Below are 24,863 nucleotides of genomic sequence, written 5' to 3' on the forward strand. Positions count from 1 at the left end.
CTGGGAGCAGTTCAAGGAACGCTTTTATGAGAAGTACTTCTCAGCCAACACCTGATACAATAAACAGGCAGAATTCTTAAACTTGAGGCAGGGGTTATGTTGGTGAAGGAATACGAGCAAGAATTCGATAAGCTGTCTCGCTTTGCTCCTGAACTACTAACCACCGAGGCAGCGAGGACCGAGAGATTTATCCATGGCCTGAGGAGCGGATTGCGGGGGATAGTGCATGCCTTAGATCTCAAGACATATGCTGCGGCACTATGAACCATCGTGAGGATTGATGCCGACTCCCAGGTGGGAGAGGAATACAGGAGGTCGCTCGGGATTGGGACCTTCGTACGGTAGAAAAGAAAGGCCGAGCACAGGGCTTCTGAACATCAGTAGAGGAGCCAGAACACAGCGAATGCTCCACGTCAGTGGGGATAACAGGGTTCCCAAGCTGTAACTGACAGGGAGGATAGGCCGATATGTACCATTTGTGGTAAGCAACACTGGAGACATGAAAAACATTTGTGGTAAGCACATGGCTCTGGGATTTGTTTCCGATGTGGCCAGAAGGGGCATATGTCAGATAGATACCTAAGGAGGAATGCGTCTGAGCACAGGGGCCAGCCCGTAAGCTCATTCTAGGGAGGCTCGAGCCGCTAACAACAATAGAGGAGGGTATTTTCTACCACTCGACGTGAGGTCGAGAAGTCAGGCACCGTGATGACAGGTACACTTCCCATTTTGGGACACCATGCTCTCATTTTATTTGACTCTAGCTCTTCGCACTCGTTTATATCTACTGTATTTGTGAGGCATGCCATGTTAGACTCAGAACCTTTGCCATTTGAATTTTCCATTTCCATTCCATCAGAAGAGATCATGTTAGCTACAGAAAAGATAAAAGCATGTCAGGTAAAGGTAGCCAATCGCGCATTAGATGTAACCCTGATAATTTTAGATATGCATGATTTTGATGTTATATTGGGCATGGATTGGTTAGTTGCTAATCATGCCAGCATAGATTTCTCCCGTAAGGAGGTCATCTTTAACCCTCCTACAAGAGCCAGTTTTATGTTTAAAGGGGTTGGGACCGTAGTCCTACCCAAAGTGATATCCGCATTGAAGGCTAGTAAACTATTCGACCAAGGAGCCTGGGGCTTTATGGCCAGTGTGGTGGACACTACAGAGAATGAAGTCACCTTGACTTCGGAGCCAGTAGTAAGGGATTTTTCAGACTTTTTCCATAAGATCTTCCCAGACTGCCCCCGCAGCGGGAGATAGATTTTGCCATTGAATTGGAGCCAGGCACAACCCTTATTTCAAGGGCTCCATACAGAATGGCCCCGGCAGAGTTGAAGAAACTGAAGGTCCAATTGCAGGAGTTGTTGGACAAGGGTTTCATACGCCCTAGCGTGTCACCATGGGGTGCACCTGTTTTGTTTGTGAAAAAGAAGGATGGATCGTTACGTCTGTGCATTGGTTACAGAGAGCTGAACAAGGTGACCGTCAAGAACAAGTATCCCCTTCCTAGGATCGATGATTTGTTTGACCAATTACAGGGAGCTATGGTATTCTCTAAGATTGATCTCCGGTCAGGATACCACCAGCTATGAATAAAGAACAGTGACATACCCAAGACAGCTTTTCGTTCGAGGTATGAACATTATGAGTTCATAGTGATGTCATTCGATCTAACAAATGCACCAGCAGTGTTCATGGATCTGATCAATAGGGTGTTCAAGGAATTCCTCGACACTTTCATGATTGTTCTTATTGATGACATCTTGATTTATTCCAAGAAGAGGCTGAGCATGAGGAGCATTTGCGGAAAGTTTTGGAGACGTTGAGGGCCAATAAGTTATATGCTAAGTTTTCTTAATGTGAATTTTGGTTGAAGCAGGTGTCCTTGCTAGGGCATGTAGTATCAAAGGAATATGTTTCTGTGGATCCTGCATAGGTTAGGGCAGTTACGAGTTGGGCTCGTCCAACCACAGTCAGTGAGGTGCGTAGTTTTCTGGGGTTAGCAGGCTACTATAGACGATTTGTAAAGGACATCTCTCGCATAGCCGCCCCATTAACTCAGTTGACCCGAAAGGGAACAACATTTGTTTGGAATGAAGCTTGTGAAAACAGTTTCCAAGACCTCAAGCAGAGACTGGTTTCAGCCCCAGTCCTCACAGTATCGGATGGATCTGGTGGTTTTGTCATTTACAGTGATGCGTTCAAGAAGGGGTTGGGATGCGTATTGATGCAGCAGGGTAGAGTAGTTGCTTACGCTTCACGTCAGTTGAAGAAGTATGAACAGAATTATCCTACGCATGACTTGGAGTTAGCAGCAGTGGTATTTGCTCTCAAGATCTGGAGACATTATTTATATGGAGAGAAGATACAGATCTTCACCGACCATAAGAGTTTGAAGTACTTTTTCACTCAAAAAGAGTTAAACATGAGGCAAAGAAGGTGGTTAGAGCTGGTGAAGGATTATGACTGTGAAATTTTGTACCACCAGGGAAAAGCAAATGTTAGTGGCAGATGCTTTAAGTAGAAAGGTGGCCCATTCAGCAGCCCTCATTACCAGACAGACTCACTTGTGCAGGGAACTGGAAAGGGCAGAGATTGCAGTGGCTGTGGGAAGAGTCACAGCACAGTTAGCACAGTTGTCGGTGCGACCGAGTCTAAGGCAGAAGATTATTGATGCGTAGCGAGGTGACCCTTATCTGGAAGAGAGAGTTTGTAGGGTAGAGTCAGGCCAGGACAACAAATTCTCAGTTTCAGCGGAAGGTGGCCTCCTTTATCAAGGGCGTCTGTGCGTGCCGGCGGTTAGTGACATTAAAAATGAATTGTTGTTAGAGGCTCATAGTTCCTTATTTTCGATTCACCCCAGCAACATCAAGATGTATCGGGACCTGAAATGTTAGTGCTGGTGGAATGATATGAAAAGAGAGGTTGTAGAGTTCGTTAGTAAGTACTTGGTGTGCCAGCAGATGAAAGCCTCGAGGCAGAAGCAGCAGGCTTGTTATAGCCATTGAATGTGCCAGAATGGAAATGGGAGCATGTGTCTATGGACTTCATCATGGGGTAGCCTCGGACAGTCAAAGGTTTCACTATGATATGGCTCGTTGTAGACAGACTTACGAAGTTAGCACATTTCATACCTGGAAAGCCCACCTTTTCAGTGAATAAGTGGGCACAGATATACATAAAAGAGGTGGTAAGATTGTATGAAGTGTCTATGTCCATCGTGTCAGACAGAGACCCTCGTTTCATGTCTAACTTCTGGAAAAGACTCCAGGCAGCTTTAGGGAATTGGTTAGACTTCAGTATAGCTTTCCATCCTCAGACTGATGGGTAGACAGAGAGATTGAATCAGATACTGGAAGACATGTTGCGATCCTGTGACATAGAGTTTTCAGGAAGCTGGGATGCTCACTTGCACTTAATGGAGTTTGCTTATAATAACAGCTACCAGTCCATTATTGGAATGTCACCTTTTGAAGCCCTATATGGGAAGAGTTGCAGGTCCCCTGTGTGTTAGGATGAGGTAGAAGAGAGGAAATTGTTAGGACCTGAATTGGTGCAGACCACGAATGAGGCAATACAGAAGATCAGGGCTCGTATACAAATAGCTCAGAGCAGACAGAAGAGCTATGCCGATGTAAGACATAAGGACCTGGAATTTGAGACTGATGTGAAAGTGTTCTTAAAAGTGGCACCCATGAAAGGTATTATGAGGTTTGGTAGGAAGGGAAAGTTGAGTCCGAGATTCATTGGACCTTTCGAGGTCCTGGAACGAGTTGGCCTGGTAGCTTACTGTTTGGCTTTGCCCCCAACACTGTCTTCAATTCATAATGTCTTCCATGTTTTGATGCTAAGGAAGTATGTGACAGACCCGTCAAATGTAGTTGACTACGAACCCTTACAGTTGAATGACAACTTGATCTACCAGGAGAAGCCCATAGAGATCCTCGCCAGAGAGGTAAAAACATTGCGCCACCGAGAAATTGCTTTTGTGAAAATCGTGTGGCATTATCACCAGTTAAAGAAGCCACCTGGGAGTGAGAGGATGAGATGAAGGCCCAGTACCCGGAGCTTTTTCAAAGATGAACTTTCGAGGACGAAAGTTCTTTGAGGGGGGAAGAGTGTAACACCCCGCACATTTTATTTAATAATAATGTAATTTTCAGTAACTTTATTATTTGGAAATTCAGTAATTGTCCTTAGTTGGAGGGCATTTCTGGGATTTTGGATTTCAAGTATAAGTGTGGGAATTTAAGTGTTGACGTGAAAATTATTCAATTTTTTAAATTCAATTTGAAAATTAATGACAGGAGTTAATTTTCTTTTGAAAAGGAAAGGAAATAAATAGTATAAAGCGGATTAAGGAAATGATTTAAATGTAATTATACTATTTCCTTTTTAGTAATTATTATTATTATTATTATTTTTATTATTATTATTATTACTATTTTATAAAATAAAAAGAAGGCAATCCCTTCTCCCTCACGCACGAAACCTTTCTCCCCTAAATTTTCCTTCTGCGATCAAGACCTCTCTCGCCTTTGCCTCCCTCAATGCCCAAACTCTCTCTCGCTGCCACCTCCCTCACTACCCAAACCCGATCTCGTCGCCGCCTCCCTCACTGCCCAAACTCGATCTCACCGCCGCCTCCCTCACTGCCCAAACCCGACCTCGCACCGCTCGCCCAGCCGGAGAGCCGCCATTGGAGTCGCGCCGCTTGCCCAGCCAGAGAGCCATCTGAGTCACCGTAGCTCCTAGCCACGAATGTCGTCGTGGCTCCAGCCCCTGACCACCGCGCACCACCGCCGATCAAGCCTTCTGACTGCCATGTGCCACACCGTCTTCCAGAAGCTTGAATTTTAGATTTTGGTAAGATCTATTTTGGTGGTTGGGTTTCTTGAAAGATTTTGGATGCCCACTAAGTTGGATTAAGGATTAAATTAGTCGCGCTATTTTGATTTTAGATTTGAGCTTGGGAAATCACAGCAGCGACTATCCAGCGATTCAAGATCGTTCGGAAAGAGTTTTGGTAAGAGTTATGATTCTTATTGTTGGTTTGTGGGCACGCTTTGATTACTGAATTAAGTTTGACATAACCCTTGTATCTTTAAGGTTCCAAGCCATCGTCCATTAGGATTTAAAATCTGTTAGAAGGAGATTTTAGAGACGAAATCTTGGGAGTGGTTGTTGATCAAGTTCTTTGGGTAAGCTTTTGGGTATTGTGGATTTGAATATGAGATTTCGCAATTATTGTTGGACTGAAATTTAATGGTTGTATTCGTATGTTAGGGCTGTTACTTCAAACCGCGGTCATCGTTTGGTTGTCTGATTTTATCTGTGGAATTTCGATTAAGGTAAGTAATCTTACTACTGGAACTGCCCAGGGGCCAGGCTTTAGTTGTATGCTAGTATGATAAATGTATGTTATGGAAAATGTTAGCATGATAAATTATAGTATGATCTGAATCAAAGTATGTTCTGGCACGAGATCTGAATTGTTTAAATATACACATAGATACTTGAATGCTAGTATAAGATGGTATATATTTCCATATAATTGTATCTAATCTGATAATGTTGAGGCATACATATATGTTGTAGAACTATGATGTTAAGGTATACATGAATGTTGTAGAACATGCTGTTGAGGTATATGTGTATGTGGTAGAGTCATAGTATAGAGGATTACATGTATGTCATAGATTCGTATGGTGATGATTTTGATGTTGAGACTGTATGAATGTCCATACTGATTAGTTAGATGCCCATTAGATTTTGTGTTTCCTTCGAGATTCACCAATTTGTGTTTCTTTTGGGATTCACCAGTTTGTGTTTCCTTTGGGATTCACCAGTTTGTGTTTCCTTTGGGATTCACCTGTTTGTGTTTCCTTCGAGATTCACCTGTTTGTGTTTCCTTTGAAATTCACCAATTTGTGTTTCCTTCGAGATTCACCAGTTTGTGTCTCCTTGGGGATTCACCAGAGGTAGTAGACATACTTAATTACAGTAGGATAGGACTCAGTCTTCTTCTTGTTTCATGTGTATATGTGCCATAGGTGGGTATCTAGAGGACATAGATACCCAACCTGACCCAGTAGTGGGGTTACTTACTAAGTATTTTATACTCATTCTTTCTCATGTTGTTGTTTTAGGTAAGGGTAGAGATGCACCGACGATGGACAAGCAGAATTCGTGATCGAGCCACTGGAACTAGTTTTTACTCTTCCGCATAATGAGATTTAAAATTCTTTTCACACTTCTCTTAATGTTAGTTTTGATGTTTGAAACTTGTTAGTAAGAATTGTTTTTTCATATTTATTTATTAACTTTTATGATTTATGGGTACCCTATTCTTGTTTTAACGTTTGCATTTAATAAAGAACTTTTGAACTTCCTTATCTATTTAGCATTTATTTCAACATAAAGGAGTGTCGTTTTAAGTGTCATGCATACATGTATTTTAGTAACGGCCTAACTTAAGTCCTAGGGGGTCGGGTCGTTACACACCCACTCTCCACTCTCCTGCAAACTGCAAGAGAATTAATTTCCTTTTTCTTTTAAATTTAAATTATTATTATTTATTTAAACAATTTAAATAAATATACATATTAAATCATATTTAATATATATATATATAGTTAAATAAACAACAACCATAATAATAATTAACTAATTAATTTTAACTATTACATATTTATTCAATTATGCATTTAAATCATATTAAAATGCATATATCTCTTTTAACCTATAGTTTTAATATAAATCTCATTTAGATTAATTTTACTCTATGGTTTTAATATGAATTCAATTCATATTAAATTAATGTTCAAATCTTATTCAAATATTATTCGTTGATTATATAGTTTTAATTGTAAATCATATTTGTAATTAATTATATACCAAAATGTATCAATATATATTATACTTTATATTAATCATATCAGTATAAAATTTTCTTAAATAATTTGAATAATCCAAATTATTCTGAGAATTAACTGATCCTTATTTTACCCTTAGTGAGCTAGCAGGGGGACCTAATGGACTTATAGATTAGAAGATCCAATGATTCGAGATTAAATTAATTAAATTAGTCCACATTCATTAACTGTGGATCACTCCACTAAAAACCCACATCTGCACTCTTTACACTGTAGATAATTTCTGTGTACATTGATATAACCAGTCATCAATAAGTTGACTCTTCACAAATAACTTGTAATTATAACTGGGTTAAATTATCATTTTACCCCTGTAATTATTTCTTTCTCCTTAAGTTCCACTGATCCTCTAATGAACAACCTATTTATGGTTCTACCATAAACAAATCCCTTTCATGCTCCTTGTTCAAGACCCGGAGTCAATACTTGAGAGAGAAATTCATCTACTTTCCCTGAAAGAGGGAAAAAGGGAATTCCATGCTATGTTCACAACTCTCTACTTGGACAAATCCCTAAAATGATAGGCTTATTGAGTCAGCGACTCAGGCTATTCTCACCTATACAAATCAAAGGATTGTCCTCATAGACTGAAGTCCATAACTCATTCTGGATTTAGATCAAATTACCTATGGTCATCTTATGAAATGTTAGTCTCTTTAATTAACAGTGTTATAAAGAGAGATTAACCATTTCTTAGTCCGATCTTATAAAAATTCTTTGTATAGGATATCTCCACTTACATATCTCCACATGAACGATAGATCAAATCGTTTGTAACACTTACAACTCTTATAACTACAAAGTGGGTTGTATCCGCAGTGTTACCAGGATAAGGCACCCAATCTTATCATTTAACTACAGACCTTTTAAATTTTTACTTGAACACGATCCATTTAAATGTCTACTACATACTATTCAAGCTGCATCAAATAAACTAAGACACGTGAGATCTTAGTTTATTTAATTAAGTCAATGCGATCTTAATGTCAAATAAAATAATTTTTGTTTTATTAAATAAATAATTTGTGTTTACAAAATACAAACTATGAAACCCACGAGATTTATGGCACTAATCCCAACAGCAAGGCCTCTGGTAAGTTTGAAGAGGGGTACGACAACTATTGCTCGTCAGGGCTCCTAATTGAACAACTGAGTCACTTAAACTTTACGAATCAATTCTAGCCTCTACTTGAAAGCAAAGACTTTCCTGCTAGATCCTCTTGAACTCCTGCTGCGTTCGAAGAATGTCTTGCTAAAGCTCAAAAGAGTTGTCAGCAAGCTCTTTAACCAATTCTTCTAAAGACTTACCTGGCTCAAAAGACTATGCATGCGTCGACTCTCGAGATGTGATATACCCCTGGGCATCCAAGCTTTAGTGTCATCTTAGGTATCCATAGTCAAAGGACTCTTCCCATCTAGGACAATGAGACTTGTAGTCCAAATGACCATGATACCCCTCATCGGCCAATCCTCGGGGAGCTAGGCTCTACTACAACCTTAAACATGCATGAGTAGGATGCCCCTCGAGAAAACAATTCCTACGCACCTCTACTTGCTGCAAACTCTGTACCACCGATTGGCCAACTAAGAAGATCAACTCAATGAGTTCGGTTTAAGCCCAATCACTTCGTCATTGGGTTCCACTGCTTCGCCATTGGACATCCAAGATTGATTTAGAAATCCTGACATGTTTAATTGACATAAAGAAAAAAAAAAGAAATAAATCAAAGAAAAAGAAAACTTTAACTCAAAACTAGCCAAGAAGAACTAGTTGGCTTCCCTAACAATGACGCCAATTTGATTGGACTAAAAAGGTGTCGAATCCTTTCGATCAAAATCAAATAATATTTAAAATTCACATTCTAATACTTCAACTAACAAGTTGTATCAATAGCAAGATCGGGTCAAACCAACTCGAAGCACGAAGATTAGTTCCTCAAAACTCATTTTCAGTTAAAGTGATAAATAGGGGGAGGGGAGACGAATGGTGTGGTTTGAGATTTGAATATGCATAAAAGTAAAGACATGAAAGTAAAGGATAAAAATGCAATCAATCGAAACATTCTAGCTTAGAGGAGTAGAATTGTCCAATGTAATTTTGATCATTAAATTGTCAAATCATGATTTTAACTTCTTGCCTATGCCAAGACAATTTGATTAGAACTCTAACCAACTGTCCTAATTACCTAATTAGCCAATATGAGTAGAAGAATCTATTCTAAATACTCGAATTAATTGCATTAAAGTGTAAGGATTATACTAGGATGAATGAATTAGTTTACAATTGCCTAATTAACTCAATCAATATGATTTCACATCAAGGTTGATTAAAACAATACCCACTGGTGGTCGACTTCATAACAAGCAAGTTAATCTATCTCTTTGCTTGCTTATATGATTTATTACCTTAACTAATGATAAATCTAAAACATGGAATTGTCCGATCAAGCATTGGTTGTCAATCAATAGCAAGAAAATGTCATTCACAGTCACTAATTTCAAAGTGAAACCTATATACAAGAAATCCAAATCATAATATCAAAATACCCCAAAAATACAAAGGGTTCCTTCAAACTCCCATAAACTATAAAACTCAGAGGTCTTACCTTTCCATGGTGATGAAGAAGATAAAATCCGACAATGTCCCTACCGATTATATGAGAGAAATGAAGAAAATACCAATGGAAGAGAGGAGGGGGGAGGATTGGTAGGGTTTGAGATTTGAATATGCATAAAAGTAAAGACATGAAAGTAAAGGATAGAAATGCAATCAAACGAAACGTTCTAGCTTAGAGGAATGGAATGTAATTTTGATCATTGAATTGTCAAAACATGATTTTAACTTCTTGCCTATGCCGAGACAAATTGATTAGAACTCTAACTAATCGTCCTAATTACCTAATTAGCCGATATTAGTAGAAGAATCCGTTTTAAACACTTGAACTAATCGCATTAAAGTTTAGGAATTATACTAGGTTGAATGAATTAATTTACAATCTCCTAGTTAACTCAATTAGTAAGATTTCACATCAAGGTTGATTAAAACAATACCCATTGGTGGTCGACTTCATAACAAGCAAGTTAATCTATCCATTTGCTTCCCTATATGATGTATTATCTTAATTAATGATAAAGCTAAAGCATGGAATTGCACAATCAAGCATTGGTTGTTAATCAATAACAAGAAAATGTCATTCATAGTCACTAATTTCATAGTGAAACCTATATACAAAAAACCTAAATCATATTATGAAAATACTCCAAAAAATACAAAAAGTTCCTTAAACTCCCCTAAAGTAGAAAACTCGGAGATCTTACCTTTCCATGGTGATGAAGAAGATAAAATCTGACAACACCTCTATCGATTACATGAGAGAAATGAAGAAAATACAAATAGAAGAGAGAAAAAGGGGAAGAAAATCGGCTAAAGGCCGATTGCGAAGATAATTTTGACCTAAAAATAAAGAAGGGCTTTTATAAAAACTGCGATAGTACTACGACACTAGCCCCTAAAAAATATAATTTATATATAAAAGAAAGGCTTGAACTCAAATTAAAAAAATATCGTTTTAAAAAAAATGTACACTAACAAAATAATAGCTAATGAAAAATCTACATAAAGACGGCGTTGGATCTCCATGGGAACATGGGGACCTTATTTTCCGACGGAGAATCCATGCCCCAAATAGTAGGCATTGATGCCAAATTATGGATAGTTGAAATGCACATAACTTTCATATGACACCAGAAATATATTTTTTTGAATGTGAGAAGAGTGTGACCTGCAAAAGAGAAAACTTGCATACTGGTGTGGTTCTTGCCACATACACTTTGGTGCTTAAGTTAGAGAGTTAAATAGTGTGGAAGTGGGATTTTGAGTGTAGGATTCTAATTACCTCATATGAAGTCATAATCATGTATTTATAGAGATGATTGACCTAGGTTGTTCCCTTAGGATTCGGAAGTCAACTTAGGATAATTGTAACCTACCTGGGCTGAGGGGCATACCCAGTTTCATGTTTAACTAGGGTTGGCCGAGGACAAGCATCTCCCCCTAGACCTATTTTCGTCTTAGTGTGATACTTTGGGTCAGGGCATGCATGGAATATGCCTTCATTAGCTATCTTGCTAGTGTCACTCTCAGCCTTGGCCGAGAGCGAGGCCGAGCACATAAATTTAGGTTTTGACACAAACCCACCCTCCCCTAGACCCATTTTTAGTCCTAGAGTACTATTTTTTAGCTCAAACTTTGTTATTTCTTGAACCTTATTATTTCCATTCTTATTTTGTTGATTATATCCTTTAATAAAAAATTACTCATAATAGTAGGGATGGGATGCACCCCCGGCCCCTCCCTTCCGCAGGGAACCCTGCTTTTCAAAGGATGTTGCAATAATTGTCTAATCCCTTCTAATTTCTTCTGTGCAAATGAAATCGAACTATTGTTCTTTCTTTTCACCCACCAAAAAATATTAGTCTTCTGCAAAATACTTTGGAGATTTATTGGCTTTTGCTTAAGAAGCCCCAAAGCCAGTTTTCATAGTTCTTTCTTTTTTGTTAGTGTTATGCTATGTTTTAAAGTATTTATATACAGTTCTTTATTATTCTTTTTTTTTTTAAAAAAAAAGAAAGTATTATATACAGTTAAATTGTTCTTATAATCTTATAATTCCCAGTTTAATTTATAATGAAATGAAATTTTATCATATATTAACACTAACTTTTATTTTTTTAAAAATAATTCTAGTTATTCTCGGTATACTATTTTTTTAAAGTACAATAGAAATATGTCCTTGACTACCGAGCTACATATTTATCTTTTGATTTTTAACGAATATGTTATTTACATATGTTCTTATTTCAATAGTAAATTTTCAATATTAAGAAATTAATTAGCTTCAGTTTGATTTTCATTTTGTAACTTTTTTAAGTAGACGGTTGGAATAGGGATTGAATCTTCGACCTTTAAGCTAGAAGACATGTCAATTATCATAAATTTAATTATCGTTGAGCTAAACTCACTTTAACAATTTCATTTTGTAATCTAATATTTTATAAAATAAAATGTCATAGTATTTGTCCCTCTATTTCCTTTTATTTCTTTTTTTTCCTTATCTTGTCATGTATTTATGTATATCTCTTTGAACATTTTTGAACAGTTAATTAATACAAAATCTATTTTCCAATCACTCCAGTACTAAGTATAAAAAATAAAAAGTAAATATTTTTCTACTCATTTAAGAAATGCATATCATCAAACTTTACTACTATATCATTTTTCCATTAGGTCTCAACTTTACTACCACCATTTAGAAATTAATTTCAAACTTTAAGTACCAATTAAAAATTAAATTTTGAAATCCAAAATATCACTTAAGAACCAAACAGAAACTGATTTTATAGTTTTGAAAATCTAAAAATCAAACATAGACGACTAAGTTTAAATAAATAAATCTCATGACCCATTAATGAATTTTACCTTAAAATAGTATTTTTAGAAGATAACTTCAATTTAATTCTGCTTTTAAGAGGGGATTTTACTTTACTTAATCGAATCAAAATAATAATAATAACAATTGATTCTTGATATAGCTGAAAATAATGAAATTGAGTCCGTTTGATAATTATTTTATTTATGTTTTTAAAATTAAGCCTATAGACACTACTTTCAACCTTAAATTTCTTTCTTAGTTACCTATTTTTTACCAGTGGTTTAAAAAACCAAGCCAAATTTTAAATACTAAAAAAAGTAGCTTTTAAAAAGGGTAATTGCAATTGGTAACATTTTTAGAAATAATAACCAAGTGTATAACATCATTTAAAAAAAAATGCAAATATAGAAAAATCTATCAGCGATAGAATTCTATTGTTGATAGACTCTTATTAGTGATATGGTCTATTACTGATAGACACTATTTAAATTTGGTCATATTTGCAATTTTTTTTATATTATGTTATATCTGCTAATACTTTAGGTCTAAAGTCTATATTTGCAACTGTCCCTTTTAAAAATATGCTTTTGTTGTTGGAATTTGGCTAATAATTCAACCATTATACTTAAAAAAAATAGAAATCATTATAAAAAATGTAGAAGAAATAACCTTAATTTTAAAAAATCTGAATAAGAAAACGAAATAACTATTAAACGGAACCTAAATGAAGGACAAGTTTCCAAAACAAGATTATTATTGTTATTGAAATATACTCATATTATTTAACATATATATTATTATTACAAAACCGCTCTCTATATCGTACATAAACAAGACCTTCCCTAAAAAGCTTAAACACAATATAAATAGTTTCACTCATCCGTTATGAAAAGAAAAATATTTTGATGCATCCCAAACTATATCTATAATTTTTTTCTTTGTCATTGTAAGAAATATATGGAGATGAGTGATAACTCAAACTGCACCCAGGTATTACCCTTACAGAAGAAACGAAAACTGTATCAAACCCTAAGCAGAAAAATACTAAGCTCAGGGCCTCCAACTCCATCTGGGTTAATCATGTAAAAAGCTTCTGAATCCTTAGAACCCACAACTCTCTCAAAACTAGCCCTCATGAACATCACTTCGCCTTCACCACATCCCTCCCCACTCTCAGGCAACACTCCAGCTCCAACCGTTATAGGCCCAATGGCTTTAAGAATCCTCCATTCTTCACCCCCACACTCGAACCTATGTGCAACTCCATACTTTTTCCCATTGCAATAAGCCCTCCATATTCCCTCCTCATTCAACTTCCCCTTCTTCTTCCTTTTCTCTCCTCTCTCGCACTCTAACGCGATCCTTGCCACCCCCGATGCCATCTCCCGCACGAGCGCTGTCGTCGGCATTGCTAGCTCCACTAAGAACATCGGCTTTGCGCTTCCCTCCGTCTGCACTGAGAAATGCACATGCCCTCGTCTGTGCCCGAATATTGTCCCCACGACTCGACATGATCGGCTCCTGATCCCCAGCAATGCGATGGCGGATCGGAGCTTGGAGACAGATACGGCGGCGTGTTTTTGTTTGGGAGGTTTGAAGGTTAGGATTTGATGGTCGTCTTCATGGTCTTGGCTATTATTATTGTGTTTGGTTTTGTTGAAGTTGAAATGGTATCTCCGGGAGAAGGAGAAGGAGTCGTGTGAAGATTTGGCCATGATTGTCTTCATCTTCACACAAAGAATGATAACATTGAAAAAAGCAAGACACACTGAGGAATTTTCTCGTCTTTGTCTTTGTCTTTGTCTTTGTCCTTGTCCGGTGGGTAGACTGATGAGCAATGTGTGAGTTTAATATAAACACATTTGGTTGTGTGTTGTGTTTGGTGGGATTTTTTTTTCTTTTTCTTTTTAACGATTTAAATTACATTTTAGTTTTTAACTCTAAATAATATGTATGTTTGACCCTTTTTAATCATCAAAGTTTTAGATGCATTTGGTCTTTAGGTTTCGAAAGGTAACTTTTTCATCTTTAGTTAAACTTTTGATAAAAAGTTTAAAAGATCCTAAAATAATTTTTCATTATTTTAAATTAGAAAAATAATTTTAATAATTAATTATATCTTCTCTAAAATTATTTAAAACTTATTTCTAATTGAAAATTTTATATGACTATCTAAAATATTTTTAAAAAAAATTATATCAAGGAAACCTTTTTAAACGTACTTTTAAAACTTACATAAGAGGGCGACAAAAGAAACAATAATATGTAAACTCAGACTAAATACACATATTCTTAAAAGTTCGAAGATTAAAAGTTGCATTTTGAAAAGTCATGGATGGTCCTATTATTTAAAGCTTGGGGACTAAAGATGAATTTATTTTATTTTATTTTATTTCACGTTAAATTAAAAGTTTAGCAATTTCGAATTTTTTGTGAATCTGAAATTTGAAGTTTTAAGAATGTCTAATAAACACCCTAAAATTTTAAATTTGTGTTTATGGGTCAAAAAAATTATTAGAATTTATTGATTTATTAGATATAAATTTGACTTTCATGTGTAATAGAATTCTAAACTTTAACTTTGTATCCAATAAATTTTTAAATTTTTTAAAATTTTTATATACTACAATAATTTGAGCACTATATATTTTTATTCATGACCAATCATCATATCAACAATATGTAAAGTTTGTAACATTAAAAGAGTTATTTATAAAAGTGGATACTATGAAAGAAATAGTTTTTTTTTTTTTTTTTCTAAACTAACATAAGGGATTGATTTGGTCAATAATTTGTTAACACTCAATTAACATAAAAAAATTATTTGAATTGAGAAATTGAAGTAGAAAGGTAAAATTGACGCAATTAATTTGAACCTAACATTTATTAAAAAAAAAATATTAAATCCCAAATACATTCATATTGTTAAAAAAATATATATATTCTATTAAATAATTTAAATTTTTAAATCAGGTGAACATATTCATCATTTCCATTTATCAGGTTAACTATAGAAAAAAAAATACTAACAAAGGATAAAAACATATATGGCCCAATGTAGATCGAACTAAAAGAATGATAATAATACATTAGTAAAAACAAATAATTTTGGGCTAAATTTGTCGGAATTGAATTAATTTAGACCCTAAATTTTTAGTTTTACCAAATTAGACCCTTGATGTAAATAAATGTTGTAATTTTTATAGAAAGAAATACAAACAAATATATATTTTGTGTTGTATCACTTTCAATTAGTTAGATATTGTGGGACAGAACAAAGGGAGTAGCTGAAGAGAATGAGCAAAGAGAAGGAAGTTGATGAGCAACCCAACCTACCTGGGAAAATTGTGGTAGACAATAATTAATGCCAATGGGAGTAGATAATCAAAGAAAATTGGAGAGTAGGTTTCAAAGCACCTGAAAAGCCAAAGAAAATGAGACCACAAATAAAGTGATAATTGTGCTCTCTTGGGAAATGATAATAACAACAAAACAACTATCATAAAATAATTTTCTTTTCAATATTCATATTTAATTACAAAACTTGTTTTAAAATACCAAATTTTAAAGCTGATTATAAAATATATATATATATATATATATAAATATATTTGGGGTAATTGCACTCCTAGCAAAACAAATTGCAAAAATTAAGGCAGTGGCTTCAGATTTTTAAATTTACAAAAATGGCAAGAAAATAAGCCTAGCCCATTTTCCAATTTGGAAAAGTCCAAAAATTATTCCTTTAATCGGTTAAAAATATGTGATTCAATTACCATCTTGCCCAACTTGATTGATATTCAATATACTATGGTTATACTTGAGAATTTGTTTGGTGTATGATTGATAAACTATTTCCTATACCTAAAAGTTATTTGATATCTAATAGAGAAATTGTCTAAAATGGAAAAATAAGAAAACTATTTACGTAATATGGCAAAAAAAAATTGTCCAAACGGAAACATGGAAACTTTTTTAAAAATTCCAAAACTACCCCTACATATTTGAAAATTATTCCACGTATGTTGCCAATTTTTTGTGTCTTCTTCTTCTTCTTTACATCGTCCCTCAACAAGAAACTGGATGATCAAAACTTCCTTATTATTTCAATTTCGACAACTTCAACTGTACTGAGATTATTCTTTGATTCTTCTTCTTCTTCTTCTTCTTCTTCTTCTCTTTCTCACTGTTTCAATTTTGAAAACTTCAATGATAATTCTACAACTTCAACTTCAACTTCAATTTAGTATTCTGGATTCAATTGATCTGACCATCGATTTTAATTCATTTTCTTCTTATTGATTTTATTCTTCTTCATCGTTGTGTGGCAGTTACACTTCTTCTTCTTCTTCTTCTTCTTCTTCTTCTTCTTCTTCTTCTTCTTCTTCTTCTTCTTCTCCTTCTTCTTCTTCTCCTTCTTCTTCTTCTTATCGCCGATCTGATCGCAGTTTACTTACGCACTTGTTATGTGATCATCTAGACGATCGTGCTTCACAGCAACGTCGTCGTCTAAACAATCGTTTAGACTCGCGGGTTAATGTCTTGTGCGCTAAACGATCAGGTACCTCATGCTTCATCGCATTGTAAATGGTACTCGATCGTAGCTAAACGATCGTGTATACCCGGTCGTATTTACTAAACGATGAGGGAGCTTTGCTCGGGCGGTTCAAGACCCGATTCACCTGTGAACCGATTTGCTCGATGGAAAGTGTAATAGATAGAATTTTTATTTCCGATTTTGAGGTGGTTCATCCCAGTCCTTTAATCTTTGTGAATGTACATAGGATGTATGTTTATTTATATGTCATATGTTATGTCATATAGAAGAAATCCCACCTTAGGTTATGCATTGGCCATGTATCATCTCTTTATTATAAGTGTTATGATTTAGAGAAGCATGATTTAAATTACATAAGAGCATGCTCATGCGTCATATAATATACGAGTTATATTTATGCATGCATAAAGCATAGATATGCATCATCTTTATATTATAAGTGTTATAGTATAAGGGTGTATGAAAGCATGTTTGTTTGGTTTATTACAAGTATATAAAAGGTATATATAGTAATGAATGGACATTGCATAAAGCATGACACATAGGTTACATTTATAAGTGTTATAAATACCTAGTTGTGTGGCAATGTGTATGGTTTTAGTTGGTTCTATTATAAGAGTTGTAAGGAAATAAAAACTAAAATCTATAAAAAAGACATACATGCAAACTTCGACTTGAATCATGGTTTTAAAAGTGTTTTAAAACTTGGTGGAGATAGACCTAAGATCAAAGTTCTAATACGGTTAGTAATCTAGGCTTTAATCTTTTAATCAGTTTAATAGGATTAAATTGACTAATAAAAGGTTAAAGTGTAGCAAATCTATCTATAAGGGATCTTTTGTCTAAGGCAGGTTCTATCTAGGTTGGGGTATTTAAGTTGACGAAAAAATAACACCCCTACTTGGGAACCTATTTGGAAAGGTGAATTAGATAAATTTGATGCATGCGTGCAATTTTGAGGACAGTCCATTAAAGAGTTTAATCTGACTTTTTGAACTTGTTTAATTTCAAAGACAATAGTTGTTTTCAAGGAAATTAAATTGACTTAGATTAAAATCAGTAGCCAAATGGTCTAAGTTAATGAATCCCTAGATAGAACATTCAGTGGGAGGTACTTGGTGTATCTGATACTTCATTTAAACCTCTTCGCGTTTCTCCCTTTATTGTCTACACCGTGAGATCTATCCTCGGCCTCGTGGCACCCTGGGATTGTCCCCTCTAAAGGATGGTATTTGGGTAGGTCAATATCAAGGTGGATGGAGAGAATGTTTATAGTAAGTGGGAGCGGGACGTGCGACAGCATATCCCACGGTCTCTCTCGTTAGGTTGGATAAAGTTTCTGTGCATCACCTCGAGGCACCCTGGGAGTGTCCCCCTATAGGATGATAGTTTTGCACGCTTCTTTATCTGATCTCCTGTATAGGATAAGGTCGCTTTAGTCTCTTGTCCTAATCTGCTTTTTTCCTATGGTGGGCACATTAGGGCAGGACTCTAGGGCCGAAAACGAGGGGTTACACTTACGCGAAATTGTTAAGGGTTAACAGTTTTGGACCGAAGGAATGTGGTTTACTTGGAAACTATTTTGCTAAAACTAAAATTGGTGTTAAAATATGGTTTTCCATAAGACTTATTAAGTTTGTTTTGTTTTCAGCAACATTATAATGGCCACCGCCACTTTAGCTCTATTTAGCACCGATAAACTGACTGGTGAGAATTATGCTAGTTGGAAATACACGATCATAACAATATTAATCATCGATGATCTCATATTTGTCCTTACGGAGGAGTGTCCTCTTATTCCACCTCCTAACGCCACTCGAAATGTTCGGGAGGCATATGAGCATTGGACACAGGCGAATGAGAAGGCCCGAGCCTATATCTTGGCCAGTCTTAACTTCGTTGGCCAAGAAGCATGAACCCATGGTCTCAGCACGTGAGATCATGGAGTCCCTATGGGGAATGTTCGAACAACCGTCTGGACAGCTTAAGCACGAGGCTCTAAAATGCATCTTCAACTTCAAAATGGAGAAAGGCACCTTTGTTCGTGAACACGTGCTTAACAAGATGGTCCACTTCAATGTACCGGAGATGAATGGGTCTCAGATCGATGAGGGCAGCCAGGTTAGCATTATCTTGCATTCGTTGCCGGATAGCTTCCTACACTTTGTTAGCAATGCGATTCTAAACAAAGTGGACTATACCCTTAAAACTCTCCTCAACGAGTTGCAGACATTTCAATCCTTACTGAAAAGTAAGTAGAAGAGGATAGGTGAAGCAAATGTTGCTTCATCTTCTAAGAAGTTCTATCAAGGTTCGACTTCTGGAACAAAGTCTGCACCTTCTTTAACACTTCCAAGTGGAAGAAGAAGAAGGATGGTAAGGGGAAGAAGAAGGCACCTGCTAACTCACAGCCTATCGCCCAACGGGGTAGGCATCCAGCGCCGGTTGACAAGGAAAAGTGTTTCCACTGTAACCAGGACGAGCACTAGAAGAGGAATTGTCCTCGCTAGTTGAAGGAGAAAAAGGTGGCCAAGGCTAAAGCAAAACAAGGTAAATATGATTTACTAGTTTTGGAAACTTGTTTAGTAGAGAATGATGATTCTGCCTGTATTGATTCCAGCGCCACAAATCATGTTTGTTCTTCTTTTCAGAAGATTAGATCCTGGTGGTAGTTGGAGGCTGGTGAGATGACGATGCGAGTAGGAACCGGGTACATCGTCTCAGCTGTGGCAAAGGGAGGATTCCAGTTGACTTTATAAAAGAAATTTCTTGTTTTACATGATGTTTATGTAGTTCCTAAGTCAAAAAGGAACTTAATTTTTGTAAAATTCTTGTTACAGTGTAAATATACTATTGAATTTCAATTGAATAAAGTGTTATGGTATGTGCTAAGGTCGTTAGCAACGAGTTGAAATCTGTCATAAAAATGGAGTTGAAATCTGTACAGCATATCTGGAAAATAATTGGTATGTGTTAAGGCCGTTAGCAACGAGTTTCCTCAATAACATAGAGATGTTTAAAACAGTCGTAACTCAAAATAAACATCAACGGGTTTCTCCAAAAGAAAATGCCCAACTTTGGCACCTTCGATTAGGGTACATTAATCTTAATAGAATTGAGAGGTTGGTAAAGAATGGACTTCTAAGTGAGTTAGAAGAAAATTCTTTACCGATGCGTGAATCTTGCCTTGAGGGTAAGATGACTAAAAAACCTTTTACTGGAAAAAGGTTATCGAGCCAAAGAGGCTCTAGAGTTAGTGTATTCTGACCTTTGTGGTCCGATGAATGTGCGAACTAGGGGAGGCTATGAGTATTTCATCACCTTTACTAATGATTACTCTAAATATGGGTATGTTTATTTGATGCAATGGAAGTCTGAATCCTTTGAAAAGTTCAAAGAGTTCAAGACTGAAGTTGAAAATGCATTGGATAGTTCGATTAAGATACTTCGATCGGATCGAGGTGGAGAGTTTTTGGATTTGGGGTTCCAAGACTATTTGATAGACCATGTAATCGTTTCCTAACTCTCAGCACCGGGTACACCTCAACAGAATGGTGTAGCAGAGAGGAGAAACAGAACCTTGTTGGACATGGTTCGGTCGATGATGAGTTACGCTTCCTTACCGAACTCGTTTTAGGGTTTTGCAGTGGAGACTATAGTGTATATACTCAATTGTGTTCCTTCCAAGAGTGTTGCGAGAACACCTTTGGAGTTGTGGAACGACTGTAAAGCTAGCTTGCGTTACTTCTACATATGGGGTTGACCAACACATGTGCTTGAGGCTAATCCAAAGAAATTGGAACCACGGTCGAGGTTGTGCCTCTTTGTAGGCTACCCCAAAGGTACACGAGGGGGTTACTTTTATGATCTAACGGAAAACGGAGTGTTTTTGTTTACGAACACTACCTTCTTGGAGAAGAATCATATAAAGGGGCACAGTCCATGTAGTAAGATCGTGTTACGTGAGCTTTCCAATGAAACTACTGAAACTTCAACAAGAGTTGTTGAATGGCCTACTTCATCAGCAAACTTCAATAAGACCCTAAACACTCGTTGGGTCCTATAGTTTGTAAACACTGTATTGAACAAACACTTGTGATGTAATAATATATGATATTTTTTTTCACTTTTGTCTATGGAACATTGGATGTTTTCATTGCTTTACCACAAACCAATAAACTAAAATCCCTGGTTGTCATTGTAGCTTAAGCATGTATGTGGAGACATACATGTGGATCATATCTTAAATGATAACCAAAATGGTCTGTAGTATATGGATATAGGAGGGAAACGTTATCCTGGTAACGCTACGGATGCGGCTCGCTTTGTATTACAAGTGTTGTGGCTTGCTACAGATGGTCTGATCCTAATAATTCATGTGGAGATATGCGAACGGGGGTGTCCTATAAAAAGGAGTTTTTATAAGACCAGACCACGAAGTGTTATAGTCTCGTTATATAACGTCATTCATGACACAAACATCACTTCACTAGGATGACCTAGGTAACATGACCTCAATCCTGAGTGAGTTGGGAACTCCTGCCTTTGAGGGCAGTCCTTTAATTTGCATAGGTGCAAGTGGCCAGATCGCCGACTCAAACCTACCACATTGGGGATTCGTCTGATTTGGGAGCTAAGAACTTAGCTACACAAGATGGAATTCACTCCTTCCCCGAAGCAAGGGTAAGTAGATAGATTGCTCCCTTAAGGGCTGATTTCGGGGCTTGAACAATGTGGCGCCACACACCTTCTCATGGCTCAAGAGGTGTCCACACATAGTAGGACTATGTTGTATTGTTCATTAGAGGGATCAGTGGTACTTAAGGAGTTAGATGTAACTATAGGGGCAAAACGATAAATTAGCCCAACTGTACTTACGAGCATCTGTGAAGGGTTATCGTACTATTGATTGGTTATATCCGATGGACATAGAAATATATTTGTGATGAGAAGAGTGCAACTGTCGATCTTTAGTTGAATGTCTGGTAGTTAACAAATGGTGGATCTCGTGGCTAAAGAGTTTAGTCAGCTATTCACGTACCGTTGGAGCTTCGAGTCATAAGTCCATAAGGTCTCCTTCGTAGCTCAATGGATTCAAGTTGAGAATCAGTTTTTGGGTCAGTTTAAAGTGTTCAGATTGACAAGAGGGAGTTTGATTATATATGATATAATTAAACGGGTCAATTATATACGATATAGTTGACATGATGTATGAGATACATTAATTGGAGGTAAAGGATATAAATATGATTTATATCTAGTGGAGGAGAAAAGGATTATAGTTCATATATTGCATATGATGTGATATTAAACTATAGGTTATAAATATAATATGATTATATTTATTTTCTAATTTAACAATTATAAGATAATTGTGGTGGTTTTTTCTCCGCAACCGAATGAGATAGTGGGAGGTTGCATTCAGTTTTCATAACTGAAGGATAAAATGAAAATAGTTTTCATTTTGCAAATGATCAGATATTCGCTCACCGAGTTGGTACACTGCCTATTGCCTAGCAAACTAAGAGCATACACGACAACTCAAAGTTTACTAAACGATCGTGTACACGTGCGCATTTACTAAACGATCGCATAGAATTACCTAAACGATCGTCTAGCTCTTCCTAAGCGATCACGCGCCCAAGCATTTACTTAACAATCGTCTATACGATCAGCCCCAGTTTGTTACACGATCTTGTACCTTTACCTAAACGATCAAGCATTCGTCTATACGATAGAATTTCGATATCTCCCACTTGCTTGGTCGTGGTAAACGATCGTTCCTTCCTCCTTCCATCTACCAAATCCAACAGAGCCCACACCTCCTGGATTCTCATTCCAAGAATACCGAGTGTTTCGAGTGGTGGTGTCTTCCCTGCTACCTTGTTCGTGAGGAGACCGTTCAGGGTAGACGACAGTGAGATTTGGTGGACGATTGGTTTGGCTTGCATAGTGAGAGCAAGAGGTGCAGTCCATTGATGAGAGCGAGATTTCTGTGAAGAAGAGTTCTTCAATTGGTATGTATCTCGTTCCTTTGTTGTTTAAAGTTCAAAGCATACCGTAATTTGTTGTTAAATGCATATTAGTATGTTTGAATGTGAATGTGATGTTTCTATCACAATGAGTTTAGAACGATCTTGCTTCCGTTCAGAGGTGCTCTCGAATAAGAGTTCCTTCAGTGTTAGGGTTTCATGCTTTAATATGAAGTATTATATTAGATTATGAAATGATTAATGAATGTTTTGAATTGAAAGCATGTCTATATTTTATAATGTGTTATAAAATGAATTAGATATTTAAAATCCATAAAAAAAAAAAAAAAAAAAAAAAGATGTATGCTCACCTAAGGTCAACAAATAACAACTTGTTTTAATAGTTAAAATAGGTCGTTATCTTGTAAAACTTCAGTTACAAACCCACCAAGGCTAATCCTGTCAAAGGCTGGAAGTACTTAAGTTGATGGTTTACGGAACACCTGCTACCTGGGGATTTTAGCCTATTGTTGAACATTGTAACCAAGTCTTATGAGCATGCGTGAGTGGTGTGAGGTAATAAAATGATTTATCACTTAGACATCGTAGGTTAAATCCAAATATAAACGTTATATTTGGATATCACCTAGACTTAGGTTGTTATTAGCCAGAATATACCTAAGTAAATATTTACCCAAAAAAAAAAAAAAATAGAACACTTCAGTAGGAGAATAATAATGTATACAATATGTTATTCATAGCCTTCACTTCCGTTCACACCGTGAGATTCATACTTGGCTTCGTGCCACCCTAGGAGTGACCTCCATTCGGAAAGTGTTTGCATGGTTCAATAACAAGGTGAATAAAAGAAGTAGTTCATAGTAAGTGGGTGAAGGATGTGTGTCAATATATCCTATGGTTTCTTCCATTAGTTTGGACTGTGAGATTTCTTTGTTGTGCCTGCTAGTCGTTTTTAGGCGACATCAGCTAGTCAGTTTTTCGGCGGCTATCCCCTTGGAGGGTTGTAAAATGAGATTCAGAAAAACTCAAACTCCAGAAATGGATAGGATTTCTTAGGTCCATTCCCAACCTTGACTCTTCAATTCAAAAGCATCATTAGGGTTGATCTCTAATGTCTGTAAATGGAGAGTTACACTTACAAGAATTACTAAGTGTTAGTAAGTTATTGATCAAAAAAGGTAATTAAATAACTATAGGAATAAGAGTTCCTCTGGATTTAGTCAAGAATGTCTTACTTTAGCGAAAGAATATTTGACTACCCCATAGTAGCATCTATTCTGACTCACTAAAAGTACCATTGCAAATAAATAATGAAAATTATGTACATTATTATTTTTGCTAAAATTTGATTAGATTTAAAAGAAATTTACTAATTAGAATTTGTTTATGTTTTTAGCATGTCTAATTATTCTAAATTACTCGCTTCCAATAGATTTAACGGTATTAAACGTTCAACATGGAAATCAAATATAAAAACAATACTAGCAATTGATGGTTTAAGGTTTGTTTTAACAGAGGAATGTTCTCTATCTCCTAGCTCATCTGCAAATCGAAAAGTTTGGAATGCATATGACAGATGGATTAAGGAAAATAAAAAGGCTTGAATCCATATCTTAGAAAATATATCCAATATACTAGATAATAAATTTGAGAACATGGTTTCTGATAAAGAAATCATGGATTCATTACAGACATTGTATGTATAGTTTGTCAGGAACGATATTCTCGAAAAGTTTATAACTATGACATAAAGGATAGAACTTCTGTTAATGAACATGTTCTAGATATCTTAGAAGTAATAAGCACGAATGTCATAGATGAGAAAACTAAGAAAAAACAACAAAGTAAATATGATTTACTTATCATTGAGACATGTTTAGTAGAAAATGATAGATTAACCTGGATATTAGATTCAGGTGCCACTACTCATATTTGC

The 24,863-nt window shown here is 36.0% G+C and overlaps 1 pseudogene across 1 annotated transcript; it reads right to left on the reverse strand.

The window, feature by feature from the left end:
* Positions 1–13,112: 13,112 nt before the first annotated feature.
* LOC120068343 (protein MIZU-KUSSEI 1 pseudogene) lies at positions 13,113–14,194 on the reverse strand (annotated as a pseudogene). Its single transcript, XR_016525374.1, has one exon. The product of XR_016525374.1 is annotated as a protein MIZU-KUSSEI 1 pseudogene (transcript).
* Positions 14,195–24,863: the final 10,669 nt, after the last annotated feature.

This window comes from Benincasa hispida, chromosome 12 (assembly GCF_027475165.1).
Source record: "Benincasa hispida cultivar pf3 chromosome 12, pf3_genome.v1.1, whole genome shotgun sequence".
NCBI lineage: Eukaryota > Viridiplantae > Streptophyta > Magnoliopsida > Cucurbitales > Cucurbitaceae > Benincasa > Benincasa hispida.